This window comes from Echeneis naucrates, chromosome 20, assembly GCF_900963305.1.
Source record: "Echeneis naucrates chromosome 20, fEcheNa1.1, whole genome shotgun sequence".
In the NCBI taxonomy this organism is placed as follows: domain Eukaryota; kingdom Metazoa; phylum Chordata; class Actinopteri; order Carangiformes; family Echeneidae; genus Echeneis; species Echeneis naucrates.
The window spans coordinates 5,491,759-5,513,487 of record NC_042530.1 but is presented as its reverse complement, the minus strand read 5'-3'; the positions used below and the strand labels follow the sequence as shown (position 1 = coordinate 5,513,487).

Below are 21,729 nucleotides of genomic sequence, written 5' to 3'. Positions count from 1 at the left end.
AGTCCTGCAGAGGGAATGCTGATACCTGCATGCTCTGCCCATCTTGATGTCCTTCATTATAAGACACAGACCAAACTGGAGGATGAGAACTCCAGTGTGGGGAATAGTGTGTGCATCCGAAATCTCGTCCTAATCTCAAATCTAAACTCTTGCACACACTCAGCTCACCCTCAGACAGACAGTGGTATAAATCAATGCCAACATTGGTTCTGTGCATACAGGCGAGCTCTTGTTTCCCAGGGCTTTTATTGCTGGCAGCGAGTTTTCATCACGTATCACATAGTGGTTGGAGAAATGTTCGTCTACTGACAGTGCCTTTAAATTAATCCCGTATGTGTGTGTTTGTGTGGAGCCCACGGAGGAATGTATGGCTCATACATTGGGAGGCAGACTGAGAAAGAGAGATGCTATCAGCCATGTGTGACTGTTTGCACTAAGACACGTGCAAACACAACGCACACAAGCACTTTTTAGTTTCACACGGAGATACTTAGCCTAATTTATGAATCCAGTGAGTCTGTGCTGGGCTCTGGCTCATTTAACACCAGCTTTTTAGCAGAATACAACAGCTTGTTCTTCTTTGTGCAACCTGGAATTTTAGTTTCAAAAGGAAAAAAGGAGGAATGAAAGTTGTTGTGTTTTTTTTTAACAGATTGAGGAAAACTCAAAAAGAGCCCTTTCCTCTCAGAGTGCTGCTCACTATCCTGAGTGAACTGAACACAGTTAAACTCCGCTCCTCCGCTATGTAGGACAGTATTTTTAGGCATCTGGGTGAGGTGCTTCCCTTGTCACAGACTGACCTCCACTCTTGTGTTGCTGCAAGGAGCAGCCTTCTTAGACAGGATTGTATTAATAGAGTGCAGGTGGACTCCTCCTCTTCTCCCCAAGTCCACTGGGGGGATATAATATACCCTTCCCTGCTGAAAGAGCCTTCCCAATCTCTCAAAGTCCCAGAAGCTCTGGAGGAGCAGGGGATTTGAGGATTGGTTGAACCGCTCATTTTCCTCCTTGCATTTATTAGTTAGATGAACTGGGGAGCACATCTGGGCAAAATTACACAACATCCTGTGAGCTCAGTGCACTGCTTTTTTTTTTTTTTGCTAAAGCTTTCAGTCTGTGGCACTGCGATGTTCAGCTGATCATACGCTCACCAGCAATGCACTCACAGAAATTGGGGCTGATTTTGGGGTTAATTTGCACTCTGGTGCTTTTCTGGGAGCGGAAAAAGAGATGTTCCACTGGAGTCTGGAGCGTGTCTGCATGTGCGTTCGGAGAATAAGAGGGGGAGCATGAGAGAGAAAGTCCTGCCTTGTGCAATGGTGTGGTCTGATTTAAAAACCTGCACTGAGGCCTGCTAATGTGCTAAGATTGCGATTGTGTGTGGAATTGGATTTTTTTTTTTTTTTGTGGATGCTCTGAGTTGTGTTTTCTGCAGGCTGATTGAGGGTTAGCACGCTCACAGGCATCAGCAATATGGAAGTCTGTTCATCCATCATACTGCCAGCTGCTGCCGCTGCAGTCATGCAAACACACACTCAGAGGCACACAGTGTGTGTTTGATCTGCAGAGCCCAACCTTCATGACTAGAGATGCCTTCTGATAGCTGATTTTGTTTTGGATCTGATTCCAAGTCCATAAAATGCATGAATTTGCAAAGCTCCACAGCCATCAGGTAACTCAACCAAGCTTTCATTTCTGCTTTTTCTTCCATCTATCACATTTGTCTTCCCCTGACCATACAGGTGTCAGCAAAGGAAATGAGAAATCATCACATATTTCTTTCATTTTGGTGTGTGCTGCTCTTCTACAGTGGTCAAACTACGAAATTAGCACCACCACCAAACAAACTTCTTAAAAGGATTCGATAAGCAGACTCAGTCCTGCCTTCCTATTTGAAAACATGTGTGGAATATCATCTCTTTTCATGATGCTGCCATGCTGCTCTCCTCTTTGAGAGACAATCATAATAAATTGTCTGCCGAGAAGTTATTTTCAGCAGAATGTGAGGAATAACTCAGTCGACTTTAGAAAGAAGATTGTAAGCCTTCTTGGAATCCCCCCCCCCCCCCCCCCCTCCCCCCTCGGACCCACCCACCCTCTCCTCTCTTTCTGACACTGCACATTTCAGAGCGGACAGAATGAGCCAGCCTCTTTATTGGCCGTCTGAATGACCTGATGAAAGGACCTGCCATGAATGGATGATGGGGGTGGGGTGGTGCGGGCAGGGTTGAGAGACAAGGTGGGGTGGCGGCGACTGGGTTTATTGTGCTTCCCTGTATGCGGCAAGAATGGGCCATGCCATACATCGCAGAGAGCAGGGAGGCTGGAGGAAGGGTCAGCCCCCTCCACCAGCATGCAACAGCAGCACCGGGCTCCCGCATTAGTCATGCCTGGCCCCCGTCGCTCTGCTCCCACCCCCCTTTTCACTCCAGGAAGAAGCTCAGCCTGGCGGCTTGAGAGGGTTGGAGTTCAATAGGCCCAGAGACAAAGAGCAAAGATGCCACTAGTTAATGAAACCGAAGGCAGTTAAGCTCCTCTTTAGCTTTTCCTCATTGTCTTTCATGTGGCTCAAAAGAATCTCCATTTCCAGTTGTTGCAGTGCTTCTCCAATCTTAGCACAACCTCAGGGTTTCTGTAAACACTCCTTCGCATTTTCCACTCTGTGAACCTTGATTAGTTTAACCACCGCAGCAAAATTGTGGCTCTTGTCCGTCAAGCAGGTTTGAAAAGGTCACAGGCAGGAACTGAAACTGGAGATTTATGACGCTTAAAGCCGCCTTGTTACGGATCTGGATGTCAGGAGTTTAATGAGACATGACAACCATTCTCCATTCATGATAATTGTGCTTTTTGTGCAGATTATTAGGAGGCTGCCAGTCAGCTGCAGCAGCATCCATAGTCAGCCTGTTATCTGCTCCTCCTGTTGACTGCTGAGCAACGCTGCCAGAGCAGAGGCTGGATCGTCAGCTGGAGAGGGAGATGACTGAAATGTTTTTCATTTAGGTGGGACGAGCTGCATTTTCTTTTGCCAGGAGGGGAGCGCGTGAGAGTGATGAGCAAAGGGAGGAATTTTATTGAAATTGACATTTCCCAGTCTGTGCTGACTGGCTGCACAGTGTGAGAGAACATAACAAAAGCAGCACAACAACAAAACTATTTCACTCGAAGGTAAAGTGAGAAGTAATTAACACCACAGACTGGACGAGCTAAAATGAATGGTAGGACAATAGGGGATCATTTTTCCCTTGGCTGTCCTAACATGGTTTTTAGTGCTGTGGATCATTACTTAATACTTTTACTGTTAGAATCAATCAGTGTCATTTTCCAGTATGCAGAATATGTATAAAATGAAGCATAATCTAATTGGATTTTACCTTGTGTCCTTTCCGTGAGATTTTTATTGGGAGACATGAATGTCAGGACGTTGTGGTTGATGGGCCAAAGTCACAGTTTCACTGGAATCTAAACTGTGATGAAAACTGGAACATAATCAGAAAGTCTATTCAATCAGTTTATCAGAAATCAATTTAATCAGCTTGTAATGAAAGGAACCTTTGCCAGTTGAAGCAAAGGTCACTTATCCAAAAAAAACAACAACTAAAAACAAACAAGCAAAAAAACACACAAGGAGGTGAAGTTACCTCTCTTTTCACTCTTGGTTCACTTGAATGAAGGGTGAACATATTTTGGAAATATGTCGGACTTTGCCTTCATGCAGGACCTTTTGAATGACTCATTAAACCACTTGAGTCCTCAGAGGGGAACCTTCTGCTCCAGTAACGTACTGTTGTGCTACTTGACAAAGTTCACTTTACAGAATTTTTCTGGCTAAAATTGCATAGAACAGCTGAGGTGGAAGAGGCTGACTAAGCTCTGTTAAAACTGTCTTGAATAAGTAATAATGTGAAACACAGGTGAGCTGATTTCATGCTTGATACATTAAAGACCTGCTGGAAAATCGATCCGTCCTTTTTATTTGTACCTAATGCAGGAAAGATAGAAATGTTTAAACACTGATGAATTTCTTCATTCAAACTCATCTGGAGTTATTTTAATTTCATGTAGAAGTCCCTGCAGGTGGCCCTGCTGCAGCTGTGCATCAGAACATAAAGAAGCCCTTCCTAATGTGGACCTTATGTACGGCTCCTGCTGCTTCTTCACATGATGCCTGCGTCAGAGTGATGAAACAGAGCCAAAGATTCCATGCACTTGCTGAAGGAAGTTGAAAGAAGCGGTTCTGCAAAGGGGAGCAAAGTGTTACATGGTTTGCTATCATGTGTGTGGTGTTTCACGCTGTCCAGACACGCAAAAAGTAGATAAGGTGTCCGCCCAGCAGAGCAGCCTGTCACCTCACCCCGAAGCAGGCTTCATATTCTGAGCGCAGCAGGAGCAGCAGCTTGGCTTTGTCCCATAAAAAACAAGTGTCAGTCATGGAGTTTATGGCATGCTGCTCGGCGTCTTCGCCGATAAGTGCAACTGTGTGCGAAAGTTTTCTCTCTCACACTGTCAGTGCCAATGCAGTCGTTCTCACTGTTGTTTTCACCCGCTGTTTATTCTTGATATACCTGACTTCAGACAGAAATCAGGTGAATTAGATCCACATAAGATCAGTATATTGCTGTTAGAACGGAAATCCTGCAGTGAACATTTATCGTTCATTCCCCTCAAAGATACAAAGTACTGATGGAGACACAATGGATTTATGAGCAAACCACGTGTTGTTGTTGGTGCCTTTTATAATTCTCTCCATGTTTAAGTGATGTGTATGACGCTGGAGCTTTCAGACGCTCCTTTTTTAAACAAGTCAAATATGATAAAGTCATTTGTAAAGAGTAGGAATTCACTTCAGCCTGATTACCGTAGATATTCATATACAGCTCCTAAAATCTGCCAGAATCGAGTCTTGCTAACTATAAATGAGAAGTCTGCCTTTCTGAATTCATGGACTCGTTGTTTAAGTTTCCGCCAAGCAGCATTAACTAAAGGCAATGACGTGGAGCTAATTTGAAACATTTCTGTGTCTGTGAGACTTTCATACTGGTGGTTTTTGGGACATATTATGCAAGTATCCTTTAAAACACTCTCATCCGTTTAAGTGAGGGCAATTAAATTTAACCTGAGCCCCAACCGGAGCTCGCTTTGATCTGTTTATAGGTCTGTTTATCATGTTAATAGCATCCTCAATCTCAAAGCCATCAACTTAAGTTTTATAACATGCAGTGGCTCTCTAAATTAAACATCCCAGATGTAAGAAGTAGCCTGTGCCATGATGATGCCATGATGTCTGCTCCTGCTGTGAGTGCATTCAAACTGTGTTTTGATTTGTGCCAAGTGAACCCTTGCAGACACTGATGTGTTTTCCTTGCTGTAGGTCCAACAGTGCTGTCTTTGTTACTCTGCCTGGAAAGCGTCTCTGCGTCCCCTGTCCAGAAGTTTCTCTTTCCCCACCGAACCCATCCTGACAAAGGACAAAGTATTCCCCGCAGCAATGGCTTGCCACAACACAACTCCAAACACTTTGACGGGGCAGAGCGTTGTAGGGTTAAAATGAGAAGGTCTGCGGCCCCAAATGTATCACAGCACGCAGGAGACTAAAGGCACAGAGAATAGATTGTCACTTTGTGGACTGCATCAAAGTTGTTTGCCACCTTACATCTATTGTGAATGTAGACAGCAAGTCTGAAGGATGTGAAAAATGTTTATAGCTGCTTTGACGTGTCTTTCTGGTGAATGTGTCAAAGTTGCTCAGGTTTGTCAGCCCCGAAGCGTCTAGGAATTAAACTCAGTCATCTATCACAGCATGTGTTTTGTGAAGAGTCAACATTTTTCTGCAAGCTGTTTTGGCAAATTCACCACTCAAATGAGTCATGAAGATTCATCACAGCTCTTGTAATATATCTGCACGGCCTTCTGGTAGCCAGTGTTGGCTTTTTTGTTCAGTCTGTGACCCCTCGGGAAACCGAACTGCCAGGAATGGGAGGATAAAGGACTCTTCCCAGAAGCCCAGAGAGGTTTCTGGAGGTCGGAGTGGTCTTTGTTTGGCGTGTAGTGTTGGATAAGCTTTTTTTCCAATGTCTTATTCCAGATGTCACTGAGCTCGTCCTCCAGCTGTAAACAGGAGGCCAGTTGGAAGCACTCATGTTGTCACCACAGTTGGTTTTGCACCTTTTTCTTCTTCTTACTCCATCAACCATGCTTCATTATTCAAATTTCATCCAGATAAAAAAAATAAAAAAAATCAAAGAGCGATACCGTTACCTGAAGTTAGGTCTGTGCCAGCTGGTTCAGGTTTGTGTCTCTTTGCCAGTTCTCACTTGCTGAAAGTTGCTCCCATAACTCAGCACAGAGCCAAGAACAAATACCTGCTTTGAGTCTTTGTGGTGATTAATTGCAAGGTGTAACTGCGGCCTTTGTATGAGTGCACTGTATGTGAGTCAGAGAAGGTGGGGAGACCGGTCGCAGTTCCCAGGCTCTGCCGAGGTAACAAGACACTGCGGTGTCTCATCCGGCAGCATGTCCTGCATGGACTGTGGGATTTAATTGTGTTTTCTTTTACAGTCTGGCAAGATCAAGCATCCTGACACAAATGAGGTGTGGGTCTGGTACGAACTTAATAGGCACAGTAGATGAAATTCTTTGGTTTGGTTTTGTTGGCAGTAAATTAGGAAATCTGCAAGTCTTTGCCTGATTGTGACATCTCTATTAACTACAAGCGTTTGTTATATACACACTACCAGTCAAAAGTATGGACACATGTCCTCATTCAAATGAATAGGAAAGTGTGTCCGAGCTTTTGACTAGTTTGAATCTGTGTTTGATAGGGTTAGCTGTCACTTTCTGTCATCGGTCCACAGAGGTTGCCTCTTAAAATCCTCCTTTTGAACAGGCGCTCGGTCAGCTCTGCAGGACTGCCGAGCTGCCCCGTGTGCCACTCAATGTCCAGCAGCAAGGTGCTGTATTAAAAGGGTAAATGACTTTCATGTTCACCAGCTAATGACGTCCTGCCCAAAGAAAGTGATTTATGGCGTTTGTTGTGAAAGGAGTTTTTACTGTTTGTGACCATTAAAAATCTCTTATGTCAAGTGATAACTGCATCGTTAGGTGATAATTTACTCCCACGTAAAGGCCTTTGTCTCATGTGCCCCAGAAAGCACTAATTATATGGTAAGTAAATTAGTTTGAGCAGTTAAATCATGAATATTTTATTCATACCAATGCACAGAGGTAATAAATGTGGCTGCCTGTCAAACAGCATGAGCGATAAGTGAACTATTCAGTTGGAACTAGCCAGACATGATTTCATATATTTCTTTGCCTGATGGGTCAAAATACAGATACAATCTCAGAAAACAACAATATTACAGAAAACACTGACATTTCAGAAAACAGCTAAACAATAGGGAGCAACAATAGAGCACAACACAACATTAACACAACCAAACAGATGTTTTCTCGAATGTGTTTTGGGAAATGTTTTGCACCTCAGGTTTGCTTTATATAAGAAAAAGATGGGGGAAGATTTTGCTCCTTCCTCCTCCGCCTCCCTCTGTCTCTCTCTCTCTCAGCCGCTGCTTCGAGCCTGGTTGTTGCTGCTGTCCCCAGGTGTTTGCTTGTGGTGGGAATTGCTGGCTAGCTGTAATTAAAATTGTTAGTCATCATGACTACAGTTTGGATATCCTCTCTAAGAAAACTAGCTTCTGTCATCGTTTTGGTGTTATATAAACAAAAATAGACTTGATCCAGCCTCATTATGCTGTCATTGTCCAACCCTGATGCTGCATGTTGAGGGTTTATCATCGCACTGCCCTCCCACAGCAACCAAAAGCTGATATGTGTCTTGGTAAGAGGAGGTCAAGCTATTGATTAAATGTCTGGGTGGCTCCCCATTCCCCCGAAGGCCTCTGGTGCCTCCAATGCTGGAGGTGTTTGACGTGCCAATACGCTGTGAATCATTGCAAATGGAACCTGCTGGCTGCCAACCCAACTTCATCTAAACACATTTATTTCAGTCTTAAAGAGTTTTTGGGACATAATTTGACTTCAGTGATGGAATAAATTTTCTCTTATGGGATGTTTTTGGCCTAATAGTGTAATATGCATCCCAGCTTTTCGCGCGCTGAATTGGGGTCAAATATGAAATGCCCCCTCTGCAGAGATCTGCCAAGTGGGGTGATGTATGCCCTGAAAATCCCATCTATCGACAAGTGGCCAAAATTGAAAATGAGAAGTGGCAATATGAATGCATTTGAGGTCCTTTTCTCCCCACGAGTTGACCCCAAATGGCTGTTTTTCTTCTGATGGCACTGACCGCTTTTAGAGTTATTCAGTAATCTGCTCCTGGTGTTTGTGACTAAAGGTGATTTTTAGCCTGCCATTCAATGACACACTACCTTTTTCTACTAACAGGAGCTTATTCCATTGAAAATGTTATTAAATGCTATTTGGGCAGTCATTCTGGTATGAGCAGAGTTGTTTTATTTGAAGATGCACTGTGATTTTTGTCTATGGGCCAAATTAAATGGGAAATGATTTGTGGTAATTTCCGCGACTATATATATAAAAACAACAACTAATGAGAAATCATAGAAAAAACAAAAAATATTTTGGAGGAAATTAGTCAGAAGTAAATCCACTACCTCCTAATATTCACTGTAAAAAGCTGCTTTGAGGCTTTTATGTCGTAGCGGATGCAGAGACACATGCAGAGAATGTGTGTGTTTGTCCTCAGCGGTTCAGAGGATGAGCTCAGATACAAGGAGAAGACTCATCAGCTCTTACGCTGCAGGAAATACTGCATTTTATCCTTTGAACATCATCTCTGCAAGCAATTAGGAGTGAACGGATGAACCTCAGGGTTTACTGGAAGTTCAGGCCCGGTACTTACTCCGTGTCCATGCATCTCACTGTATTAACGTGCAAACTTGTGAATGCGCATGCATGTGTGTATTTGTGAGTCCTCTGCTTCAAGTTGTTGAGCCACCACATCACCACAAGCCGTGAGCAGCTGTCATCTATTGATAGCATGTGATGTAAAGAGATGGATCCAGTGGGCTATTTGGGATCATGTCTTCTGTCTTTTTGTTTCCATTGTTAACAAGGAACTGGAGTTTTATTTCTTGCTCAGTAAATCTTTGGTTCTCACTGACGACATGGGAGCTCTAATCTGTTTTGAGTGATATCTGTGAAGCCAAAGTATTGAAAATAGTTTTTAATACCACTTTAGTTGCAGTTGTTCCATTGGAAACATTGCTCGCAGTCATAATTACCCCCCGCTGAGTGCCATTAGTGATTTGAGCGCTGTAACAGAAGTACCTGCTTCTGGGGTTTTCACATTTGCTGTCTAAATTCTGCCTTGTTAGAGTGATGACCAAACGCAGAGACTGTCTGAGTTAGTAACCCTCAGTAAGGGACTGGGCATGTTTTTTCAATAAGATGGAGGTCACGGTAATCTGCAGCTGAGAACAGAAACCCATCTGCCTCTCTTCTCACATCTCACAGCTCTTCCAGGAGCACATGGCAGCAGAGAGAAAGAGAATTGTTGATGCTTCACCTCATGTTCTGTCCCGTCTTTGCATCTGTCACTCTGTCGCTTACATTTTCTTCCTCTCATACATCCGCCCACCCAGCTTCTTAGTCTTCATTTCTCTTCCTGCCCCAGTTTCTTTTTAATAAATGTGAGCTGGCTGGAAGATGAACCGTCTTAGGTGTCTTAAGCTTTATTATCCATGAGGGCAGTATAGTTGTGCACCCGTCCTTCACCCACACCAGCCCGAGCTAATCAAGAGTCTGGAAATCAATAGCTCACTGATAACACTGAGTTTGTACCTGAAGAAACAGGATCATACTAAAGTCACACGAAGAGGCCAGTGTCAACACCAGACCAAACAGCCAGCTTATGCGCCCCGCGACTGCTTCTGTGGTTTATGGAGCTTTTGCTCGTTACAGTGGTGCTAAATGTTGTGCAGAGGCAGATCATTTCAATACACGGCCTAATGTGTGAGAATACACAAACCTTTGTTTTCCTCTGTAAAATCTCTTTCCAAACATGTTAGAGAATGTTAGAGAAACACTTCGATATCCCGGAGGAAGAATTTGGTTTACAGACACTAATATATGATAATATATGCAAGTCCAAGTACAGCAATAAATAAAATACACAGATTAACTGTCGGTTGCAATTTAGAGAAACAGTAGGAGAAGAAAAAGCCAGAAACGAGGGATTGCTCTGTTGCATTAAAATACCTATTTTAATTTTGTTTAAAAATCTGGATGTTAATGGAAATCATTTTACACACAGATAAGTCCCACTTGGGCCTGACAGATCCAAATTGAAATCACTTGTGAAAGCAGTTGATGGTCCAGTAAAATGATGAGCGACCTGTGTGGTCCTGGTTTGATGCCAATGACCAATTAAGTAAAATTGTGTGCCCATTCAGCTGTGTGTTGTCTGCTGATACAGGCTGAAACTCAGGCGTTCACACAGTGAAACCATTAAAACATCAAAACAATCATTTAAAACAATGCAAATGGTGGGGTGAGTTATGAAATACAATCCCGGAAGTGCAGTTGGAGGGATGGATCAATGGGCTTGAAGGCTAACTGCATATTAATACTGTGCACAGAGGTTTGTAATATTCTTTTACAGCTCCAAATATATTTTGTTTGGCCGCCACGGTGCTTTGACAGATGACATCATTTTATGTTTGTGTCTCATAAAAGTCGAACCAGGGTCAACTTGTTTCGTACACACTGTCTGAAATGGACCTAATAAAGAGCAACAGGAGCGGCCTTTGTTTCTCAGTACTGAGCTGACGTGAGTTTAAATAAGTCCTGCCTCACACTGATGGTACATTGTTGGAAACAATATGCAAATGGCATTCACGGGCCCAGGATGAGGTTGTCCATATATTTTTGGCCATGTTGTGTTGCCTAAGACTTTACAGGATGATGTCTACTACACAGCTATGTGTGTTTTGGTAGCTGAAAGGAAAACTCTCAGTAAACACAGATGTTTCAGTGAGTGGAAAAGCAGAGTGGGAGAGTGCGCGGGCTGTCAGTATAAAAGCCTTTCCCCCATCTTGACCCCTCACCTTTCTCTCTCACCAATGAAAGACTTCAATCTGACTCCCTAAGTTGACAGGCCGCTGGTTAAATTCATCTGTCTGGGCGCAAGGGAGGCAAACACATTAACACAGTGGTGTCGGCCTGTGGCCAAATACAGCACTTACCAACAGACTTTGGACAAATATGCCTACGGGTAGGCAAATATAAATAAAGGCACGGCGACACTGAGAAAGGTTTTTAATCATGAGCAAATATATGATTCAATGGGAACAAAGTTGTAGTTCAGACTAGTGGACACGTACAGCGTTGTAAAGATCCGATAAAGACTTAATGGTGGATAACTCGACCCAAGGGAGACAAATTGATTTAAAAGAAAATTAGAATTGTGAGAGAGCTTTTTAGGATTAACCTTTTATATCATCTGAAAACTTAACAAGACAGCTTAAAAGCTTCAAATTATTCAAAATATCAAAATCCTGACAAACAAAGAAAAAGGCCCGCATTTCTGTTGTGCTTCTCAGCGCAGCGTAAAAAGAACTGCTGTGAAGCAGCAGCATCTTTCCATTTGTCCTTCACTCAATTTTATTCAATTATTGTTTGGCAGTTTTGGCAAATGTTGTCCATTTTTGTGCGTCTGCCCTGACGACAGCTGTTGTTGTTGTCTACCCGTTCATCCATCCTGTTCTCATGAACACAATACTCCAGCAATGCCCAGGGAGGAGTTCTCCAAACTTTGGCACAAACATTAGAAAGTCAAAGGTCGATGTTATTGTGACCTCACAAAGCATTTTTGACTTGAGTTTTGAACTCAAGAGTTAAATATTATGATCCACACAAGTTCCACACTAATGTGATAAAATGATGACGTTAAGTTTTGGCTATTACTCAGGGCCATAGCTCACAAACAGAAGAGTAATGATCACATTTCCTGCAACTTCACTGGTTGGCGGAGTCCCACAGCCATGAAGAGGCAATTCTAAATTCATCCTGGCATTTTCAGGGAAGAGAAGAAAGAGATAAATCCTTGTTTACAGCAAAATGCCACAGAGAGAGAAAATCTTTGGAGGACTTTTTAAGTTTTTAAGGTCACTGGCAGAAATCTGCTTTTTCTGACTCTTTATATTTGGAAATGTCGTTGTTAATCTTTTGCACAATGAGCTCATGAAAACACTTAAAACATAACATTTTATGATTTATCAGAAGAGCTATACATTTGACAGTATAATAACACAATGCTTTCCCCTTTGCCTGCTGCACCATTAAAAATAAAGGAGGAAATATCTGGTTCTTCAGCTAAACGCTTCGCTTTGTTCAGCTAGTTGTTTACGTTGTTAATCTCTTTGGTACTGTTTTGAGAGAAAGCAGCTTCTTCTGTGGATGTCACGCTTCTGCTAATTATACTCACAATAACTCTTGGCCTGGAAATGGGACATGCGACATGTAAATAAATTAGAATCCACTTAGATTTAATAAAGAAATTCTGTTTCATTCCAGTGTTGACTGTCACGTTAACATTAACGATTAAGAAATCAGACTGAGCTACTGAAATAGCCGCTGAAGTGTCAATCACGCTTCCCTTTCGTTGATATGAAAGTTAACGCTGAGTTGGTAGCTTTGCATGTTTCCTTCAGCCCCTCAGGTCGTTTTCTCAGTGGAACATACATGCTGGGAGGTAAATCACTTCCCTTCCTCTGGGTGACAGTAGGATTTGGGTGCATTAGCCTTGGGGTGCCTGTGTCCTCTGGCAGATTTGCAGCGACAGGCCCTGCCTCGACATGACAGGCAACACATCCGGCTTGATATGAGGCTACAATCACACTGACAGGAAGGTAATGAAAGGCTCCGTCTCCCTGACATCTTGGCTGTCCCACTCTGTGCCGATGCTGAAGTGGATTGCGGGATGATTGATGGTGATAATTTGACCCTGTCTGTCAGGGCATCTCTCTTTATGGAGTGGCATCACCACAAAGACCTGATTGTCTCAGCGGTCACAGGTTATTTGCTCAAGCTATGGATGTTGTTCCTGGTCGAGTGTTGTATGTTTATGATAGTGTGGCTCTCAGATTAGCAGGTTTCTCATGATTTTGTGTTGGATAATGAGACTTACTGGAACTTGTCAGAAAATGTACTACATCAGTTTAATAGGGTTATGGTTTTTAACGGCATGTCTTGCACTTAAAGCTGTTTTAGTTCCTGTTTCTGCTCAGTGAAAAAGCTGGATGGATGGAAAAGACAGATGTGAATGCCATGTGGGATTGCACATCTGTCTCCAAGAAGAAAAAACAGATTTGGCCTTGTAAAAAGGACAATGAACAGAGGAGGACATGGAAAGACGCTGGAGAGGAAATGTGGGGGCAAACTGAGGAAGAACTACTCCTTTGGAGCTCAGGGACCACGGGGTTGACCAGTTGAGTTTGGAGTGACATCGCCGTCTTTTCAGCCACCGTACTAATTCACAAACTAGATTCAGACAAGATTTAATTTTGTGAGCGAGATCCAGCAGCACGGTGAATAAATCTGTCATGGCTATAAGTTTTAAAGGGACCTCTGAAGGCTGCATATAGATCCTGCATATGGAATGAAAGCTACTTTTTCAAAGGCCAAAAGCCAAGATTTCTATCATCATCAGGGTTTTAGCAGGGTGACGCTGTTTCTACTTCTCATGTGTTGGCATTATTCCCTCTCCTCCCTGACTTTGAAGTTGTCCTTTTCTTATCCCTCACTTCCACAGCGAGCTTCACTTTCACAGAAACAGTTGACAGACACTTTCATATGGTGTTGAGCAAACAACGCCCACGTTCCATAGGAGCCACTGTTGTCATGAAAAGTTCAGCTTTTTAAAAAAGTAAACACATTTGAATGTTGTGCAGATATCGTGTTTTCTTCCAGCCTTATTATTCCACTCCTGGCCTTTTCTCCCTGCAGAAGTGAAGCCATTTGTTAGTCACATTCTGGCCTTTCTTGAGCTCTGAGCAGTTTTAGCTGTTTTTGGCCAGGACTGTGTTCATTTATTTTTTATTGGAGAGCACAGTGTAGGTGTTTCATTATAAATAAAGTGCCCTCAAACAGGTCTTTTGAAAGGGTGCCATCATGCCTACACCCAGATACTAGAAATAGAGACACTCTGAGGAAAAGCCAGCAAGTTCCCCTCCAGCTCTAACACTACTGGTCTACCTTTTAATGTGGGAAGATGAAACCTTTTGGATTTTCAAACGTGCGCTGAAATTCCGATAGATTTTTTTTGACAAACTTTTGGACACACTTTCATAGTCCTCAGTAGATGAATTTTCACTTTATTTCACCAATAGTCTAGCACTTAGCATTTTTTTTTTTTTTATGAAATGTCCCAACAACTATATCCTGTTTTCCCGAGAAGTGCAGCAACTTAAATAACCTAATGATCTTGTTTTCACCAAATCTCACCATTGGGTCAAAGGTTACTTACAAACCAATGACATTTCCACAGGCCTTAGCTTATTAGGAAGTAAGATGATGAAACATGAAAGCATTACATCTGCTAAAGATGTAGGTTCTTTCATGCTTGTTGATGCTTGACAGTCCGAATAATACGTTATTGTGACAGGCTCCATGATTCTGCTGCACTTCAAGCATATGAGCAGGACTTTGTCCATTTTACTATGAGTGGAATCATCTCAATGTTTCCAATGTGCTGAAAAGCCCTTGTGTACATCATATCATGACACTGGGTGCATATCAAGCTTATGATTAATCACAAGTGACATGATATAACTGATAGCCAATTTGCGTTATTGTCAGCTGTCACACACATGATGGGAGGCAAAGTGTGAGGACAAGCCTGTTAGTCAAGGTCATTCTCTCCACTTCACTGACGGTTGCCAACGTGTTCCTGCATGTTTGTGTCTGGGCTGTGACCCAGTTCTCCGGCTGACGGGGTCATAAACACAGCACAGTAGACTGATTAGAGGGAACGACCGCTCAACACACGACTGTTCAGTCTTTATAGATCTTGTAAAGGAGCCAGTTTTCACACAGTGCTAGCCGTGTGCTGCTGTGGGGCAGGTCTATACAAAACTCACCTGGTCTCAGTGGCTTCAGAAAGGTAGACTGTACAAACACTCCCAGTCAGATCTAGCTTCTGCATGGACACATTTCCGCTGTGTTAGATTTCTGTCGGCTGAGTTTGATGAATCTTGACTTTGATTTTTTTGAGTTTTACTCCCAAGGAGCTCAAATCCCTGAATGTGTTTCCTCTGCATCTACAGTTTGATCGTTATTGTTCAATCATTTTATTATTCAGGATTTGAAGTCCTGTCTGAGTCTGATGGGGAGTCAATTAGACTAAAGGACATAATCTCACTCTTGGACAAATGATACGGCCACAGTTGGACGAGGATCGAAGAGAGGACTTGTTGATCTATTGTCTCCATGCCAGCCAGTAATGCTAAGCTGACGCTCTAATTGTTTTTCTTGTTAAACAACAAACTTTGTCTTTTATTCCCAAAGACAGAATCACACTGGAGACCTTTCCGACACAGATGAAGGAAAATTGCTGCTCAAATGTTTGTCATTACCTCCCACTAATCATCATCTCTTGACAAAATTTGGCTGCTCGCTGTTTCCCCATTTATTTAAGAAATTATGAATCGCTGCATCAGAAGTCTGCCACCATGCCGTCTCATGGCCTTCTGTTTAACAGGCTCTGTTTTCTTCTCCGTGAAGCAGACGGCAATCTGTCTCCTCTGTTTGAATCCTCAGAGAAAATTGGTGTGAAGTCGGAAGGATAGTGTCTGAAGGTATAGCAGCTCTGAGTAACAGAGTGACTAAGCTCGGCTTTCAACCCCTTCAGGCAGCCCCCAACCCCTTTCTCTCTACAGTGACTTTGAAAGCCCCCCGCTGCGTCCCTCCCTCATCATTACTCAGCACTGGCTCATTGATCTGCAGCCATTTTTTAAAAGGCACCTTTTAGATGGTGTCTTGTTTTTTTTTTTTTTTTTAAACATTCTTTTCTTGTCACCTCATCGGAGGATTTGAGTTTCTCACCTCCTCCTGAGATGAGCCATACGTATTTCACGTGATGTATTAGAAAAAGAAAGCCGGGGGATTTTAGGTTCTTGCCACAGGGCGGTTTGCCAGGTCAGTCTTTGTCTAGCAGCAGGCTGTACCTCATGAGAAGGGCCTAAAGACGTGAGGGCTGATTCCTTTCCTTTCCTGTCTTTATTCTGGCTGTTTGGAAGAACAAGCTAAGGGTGTATTGGTGCTGTGGGTCCCCTAAGTTTGATTAATGTTGCCCAGAGCGGCAGAACATGGGGCCCAGTGCTGATGGCAGAGTGCCCAGAAGCATGGCATGAGCAGAGAGGAGGGGCTGAGGCATACTTGTCACACTTTTAGGTCCTAAAACGGGGATATTTTCAGTGCCAGACTGGGTTTGGGTCTTAGCCTCCACATAAAACGCCAACACCCTGTAAATATATCCAATGTGTGCCACCAATAAAGTTTCATGCACATTTTCAAGTCTTAATTACATTGGACCAAGAGCCTTGTTCTATTTTTATCCCTAATATCTGTTTTAATCTGCGGTTTCAGCACACATGAAGGAAATAATGTGTAATACGTTACAGTGAGCTTTACAGGTGCTCTTTACCTTTGGACAGAACGGAGCTATCTCCCTCTGTTTTGGTCCTAAAGCCAAGCTAATCCCCTGCTGGATGTAACTTTATATTTATTGCACAGGTGCAGTTATGAGACTGAGATTTTCTTGCTGACTCTTAGCCAAAATGAAGGCATTGTTCATAGTTTTCTTCCTGGGAAACTCACATGGGTCTATAAGTGCAGACTGAGACCGCCAATATGCATCCATCCTCTGTACCCAAACACAACACAGCCACGCCTTCTCCTGCCCATCTAATTGTCACTGCAGGAGGAACAAACTAGCCCTCATGTGGACTGCCTCATTCAGAAAAAAAAGGAGGGTTTTGGTGTTTCCTATTTGCATTCAGGCCCAGAGTCTCCCAGGCTGTTTGTCGGAGAGCACTGATCTGTCTGTTTCTATTAAAGACTCAGAGCAGCCACGCTTAGCTGTACAAGACAAATGGTGCCATCAGTCCTGAAGTGCACAATTACTCTCATGTCCTCTGCAGGGGTCAGAAATATGTCTGCTGGATCAATAATGGCTTGTGAGCTCAACGGTCCAAATTACACACAGAAGCAAACCATGTTAGCTGCTGAGGTGATAGCAAGTCTACGGCCCTGAGGGGGGAAAGGACTGCAGCTGGCTGGCACAAAGAAGTTTAAGTAGCTTCATATTGGTCTGCACACCATTATAAACAATCAAGTACGAAAAACTTTGAATTTAAAGTTCACCAAAGCAGGACTTCAGTTCCACCCTTTGAATTAAACCAGATGTCTTTGAAATTCGTTTCCCACCTGTGCTGTTTTCCGCAAATCTATGTTAACTACCTGCTCTACAACTGCAGAGTCCTCAGCTGCAGCGCACAGCTGTCCAGAGTGCAAAACCTCTCGTGACCTAACTCCTAAACTCTTCTCCCGCGTCATTAACGACCTCACTGCTTTTCTCAAATTACCACTGGATATATGAAGATAATTAGTTACGTTATGTTTAAGGCACATAAAATCACTGGCAAAAACTGAACTGTTAATTGTTTGTGCTGTGAAGACTCGTGACAGTTTTGCCATTGCAATCATCAGGAAGAACGTGAGAGTAAAATAAATGAAGAATCTGTTGAATTGTGTATCTAATCAGTCTAATTAACCTCACATGCCATGACAAGTGAAGAAACCTTTGTACCTTCCACTTCTCCTGTCAGAAAAGAAACAAAGCAGAGCTTCTCAGCTAAATCTGCATAATTTAAAACCTTCAGAGGAGCTAAAGAGGAAATCTTGTTATGCAATTGACATTGTAAATGTTTGCCAGCGTTCATTCCGAATTGAATGGCAATTTGAGAGCTTAATGAGATATGATTTTCTACACGCACAAATCCCTCTAATGCGATTTTTGGGGGGAATCGGCCCTCTGATCTGTAACGTGCTGCTCTGTAGGTCTCATTTTCTGCAGAGCTAAACTCCTGACAAGGTGAGCAGGTTGTGCTGTAAACAATATTTAATATTTATTTCCTGTGAGTGGCTGAAGTCTCTTCCATTGTTTGGGAAGGGGTGGAAGAAGTTACGCACTCAGTGTGACTGGGATGTGGTCCACAATTTGTCATCAGATTATATGAAAAGTTCTGGTCTGGGTTTGGCTGCTGGACTCATGGGAGTCTTTCTGCAGTGCATGCACGACAATATAAAAGTATACATGTCTTTCTTTGGGATGATGCAGATTGTTGGTATGATAAGTCTTTTTGTTGATTGTTGAGTTGTGGGTGTGGACGCCTGGAGGCTGTAGGGCGAAAAATCTAGGCTATATGTTTCCATCTGCTTTCCGGGAAATTATCCAGAAATGTATAAAAACTGGAAAAAATAGATGTGTAATGCATGTTTTGATTCACGAGGCGCAACATTACTCGTATGTTAAGTATTTATGGCTTGAGCAAATTGGTTTGATTGTAAGGAAAGGGCTGCCCTTAAACTACGCAGTCTGACAACCACAGTGCGTGTTGTTAGTGGAATTTGTCATGATGGATTTAGGCTCCGCACCGAGTCTGTATATAAAAAGTATTTTTAAATAAATAGTTGATACTGATACAATTTCATGGTACTGACATCTCTGATAAACAAGTTGTGGCTGATTGTATCAACCTGGCTTCAAGTGCTCCATGAAAAGAAGACAGGAAGAGAAAAACCTGGCGTCTCGCACTCCTCAGACAGCTGGACTCTTTTTTTTTTCTTTTTTTTTTAAAACTGTGGGAAATGGCAGGTCCATTGGGCTAGGGGTTTGGACTTGTGTGTGTTTACACAGTGTTCAAGTTAGAGAACATTGGAGTGAGGAGAGGGTTAGCCAGCAGGAGGAGGGGTGAGGGGCTCTGATGCTGATGGATTAGCAGGAAGGACGAGAATAAGCCCAAGGGCCCCGTCTGGCCTCGCCTGGAGCTTTCAGCCCCAAAAGAAAGTGCAAAAAGAAAAAGAAATGCATTTAATGCACTCACATCGGCACAAAGTCAATCACTCCCCAGCTGTAGGACAAGCCACACACACACACACACGCACACTGAAACTCTCTCACACGTTCACTCTGAAAACGAGTATGTGCACGCTGCAGTGCATCAATCTTCAGTTAAAGTGGCGCTGTCTGGCACACGCGTGGTATTTCACACACACATGCACAGTGTTTGTGTCTGAGCAGCTCTCAGCTTGATTGTTTTTATATTGACAGAAATGGAGAGGTGTTCAATTAGCCTGAAGCACCCATGATGAGCAGTATGACCAAAATTTAACCGCAGAAGGTCTTTCTGTGGCCCTGTCTGGATGTGCTGACTTCTGCTTTCGTGTTTTGTCATCAACATGCTGTAAGTAGACAGATCAGATTAATGCTGGACTAGAGTTGTGTTGTGCCGATGATTCAGGGCATCTGATACGATGACAACATGGCAAGTGTGTGCTGAATCGATAATGGTCCAACCCAGCAGATGTCCGTTGTGGGGAATGAGAACGTGCATCTGATGCAGCAGTTGTTCATTTTGTGGTCAGCTAATGGCCAAAAGCAACATGTGCTGTTACGGAGGACCAACAACATAGAGAGCTAAAGCAATTTGTTAATTCATCAAAAAGTCAGCAAATACAAAATTAACCATCCGGTTTTCTAACTAACAGTAAATCTTATTAATTTCTTGAAGCATGATGTCGAACATTTGTTAGTTAACTTTCGTTGGTCCTCTCTGATACTCAGCTGATTGTTTTCAAGCTTGGACGGTAGGTCAGCCGAAGTAAATTTATTTTATTTCCTGAGATTTTAGGGCTCAAATGATGAATATAGCTGCAGTACAAGTTTTTGGATGTTTTCATTTCAGTCAGTCTGTGGCCGTTTGACTGATTATTTGTTGTGATAACTAATTTCTACAGTGTGTTACAAGCCCACCTACGTGCTTGGCCTCTATTAAAGACAACCCACAGAGAGACAATGAAGAGTTTAAAGTTCAGCTTCGGCCATAAAAATTCTACATAGTAAAAGCATTTGTTGCTGCAATCAGGTGTGTGCGAATGAGTCTCTTGAGCCGTCCACTGTAAGACAAAGTTGAACATGTCGTCACCGCTTCCTTTCCCTCACAAGACATTTAGACCTGCTGCAGAAAAGAAAAGTGCAGGTGCAAGTAATAATGTGAATGACTGGTCATGGATGGCTTAGTGGGACGTCTGAATAGGGAGACATTGTTAATGTTATGGGCAGCACCTGTGCATTTTCTAACACTAGTGAGCTGCTGCGAACACACACGAACACGCGCCTCCTGTGTCAAATACTGGAAAGTAAGTTCACAGTCACTGTTTTTGTTTACTAGATCTGTTGTTCAGTGCAGGCATACCAGAAAAACAATTCTTTTATTCTAGATACTGTGGGAATCCGGCTTTGGTCTAACGGTCAATTTCTATCGTTCTTCTGACAGATGAAACATTTTTGGAGCTCAAGGCAGACTTAAAGTGGGATCCAAAAATCCAACACAAGATTTAGGTGAATGAAAGAAGCCTCAGACTTTTGAACTTATCTGTACTTATATGATGCTCATATGATCCATCCCAGGTGTGGTGTGTGCAACAGATGTGTAGCTGGCCAAAAAAATATGCTGTATACAAATCAGTGGAGACACAAATTAATCAACGAGTTCATGACCTCAAATCTCTCTGACACTGTTTTGAGGATAAGTTGATTAAAAAGAATGATGATGATGATGCAGCGTATGTTTTCAGATGTCAGAAGTGTGTGAACCAGCAGGATAAGGCGGGTCTTTTGTTTGTGATGTGGCGTATCGGAATAAAAGTGCAGGCTTTTGTCCCCCCTTTGTCCCACTTTATTCACTGGTACAGGTGTGGCCATTTCCAATTTTAAGGTCTGTTAAGCAAGCATGAAGAGAAGTGTGTGAACAGTGAAAGGACAGGTTCAGGCAAAGTAGTAGATACTGAGATTTTTTTTTTGTGTGTGTGTGCGCAGAGACTCTGACAGTTTTGTACACAGGTAGCTGCAGACCTGTATGGTTACAGTAATGTCACCAAAGATAATGTTCTGCTCTTGAGGGAAAAGGAATAATCTGTCACAATGAGGTCCAGTGCCCGCTGATATATTGTCTGTCAGGTTCAGGTTCCCTCACAAGGCAATTCAAGGCCGCCGGGCTCCTGCGGCACACGGGCCATTCGCAAAGTTGCAAAACGAAATGAGACCCAACAGCAGCACTTTATAGTTCTGTGCTCAATGCCTCAATCTCCTGAAATATGAGACGAAACGCTTTGCCTAACTGGAATCCCGGATTCCAGAAGGCCTGTGTCACTCAGGAAGCGAGCGTCTTTGTTTTTCTGCTGTCTCTTTCTGTCCCTCTGTCTGTTTGTCTTAGCCAAGGCATTTTTGTATACATTTCCTGCACTGACCAACACCAGAGCCAAGACAACCACCAGTTACACAAAGAGGGCCGTGGTGGTGACAGCTGACTTCATGATGGTTAACTGCAGTACTTCAAACCCTGTGTTTTGGGGTTTAATACTTTGTGCTTGGGTATGTTGCTGGGTGCTCTGTGGCTTCGCCTG

The 21,729-nt window shown here is 43.0% G+C and overlaps 1 protein-coding gene across 2 annotated transcripts in view; it reads left to right on the top strand.

Annotated features, from left to right (window-relative positions):
* The window catches only part of plxdc2b (plexin domain containing 2b), a 69,576-nt gene that overhangs the window by 918 nt on the left and 46,929 nt on the right, over positions 1–21,729 (top strand). The window lies entirely within an intron of this gene.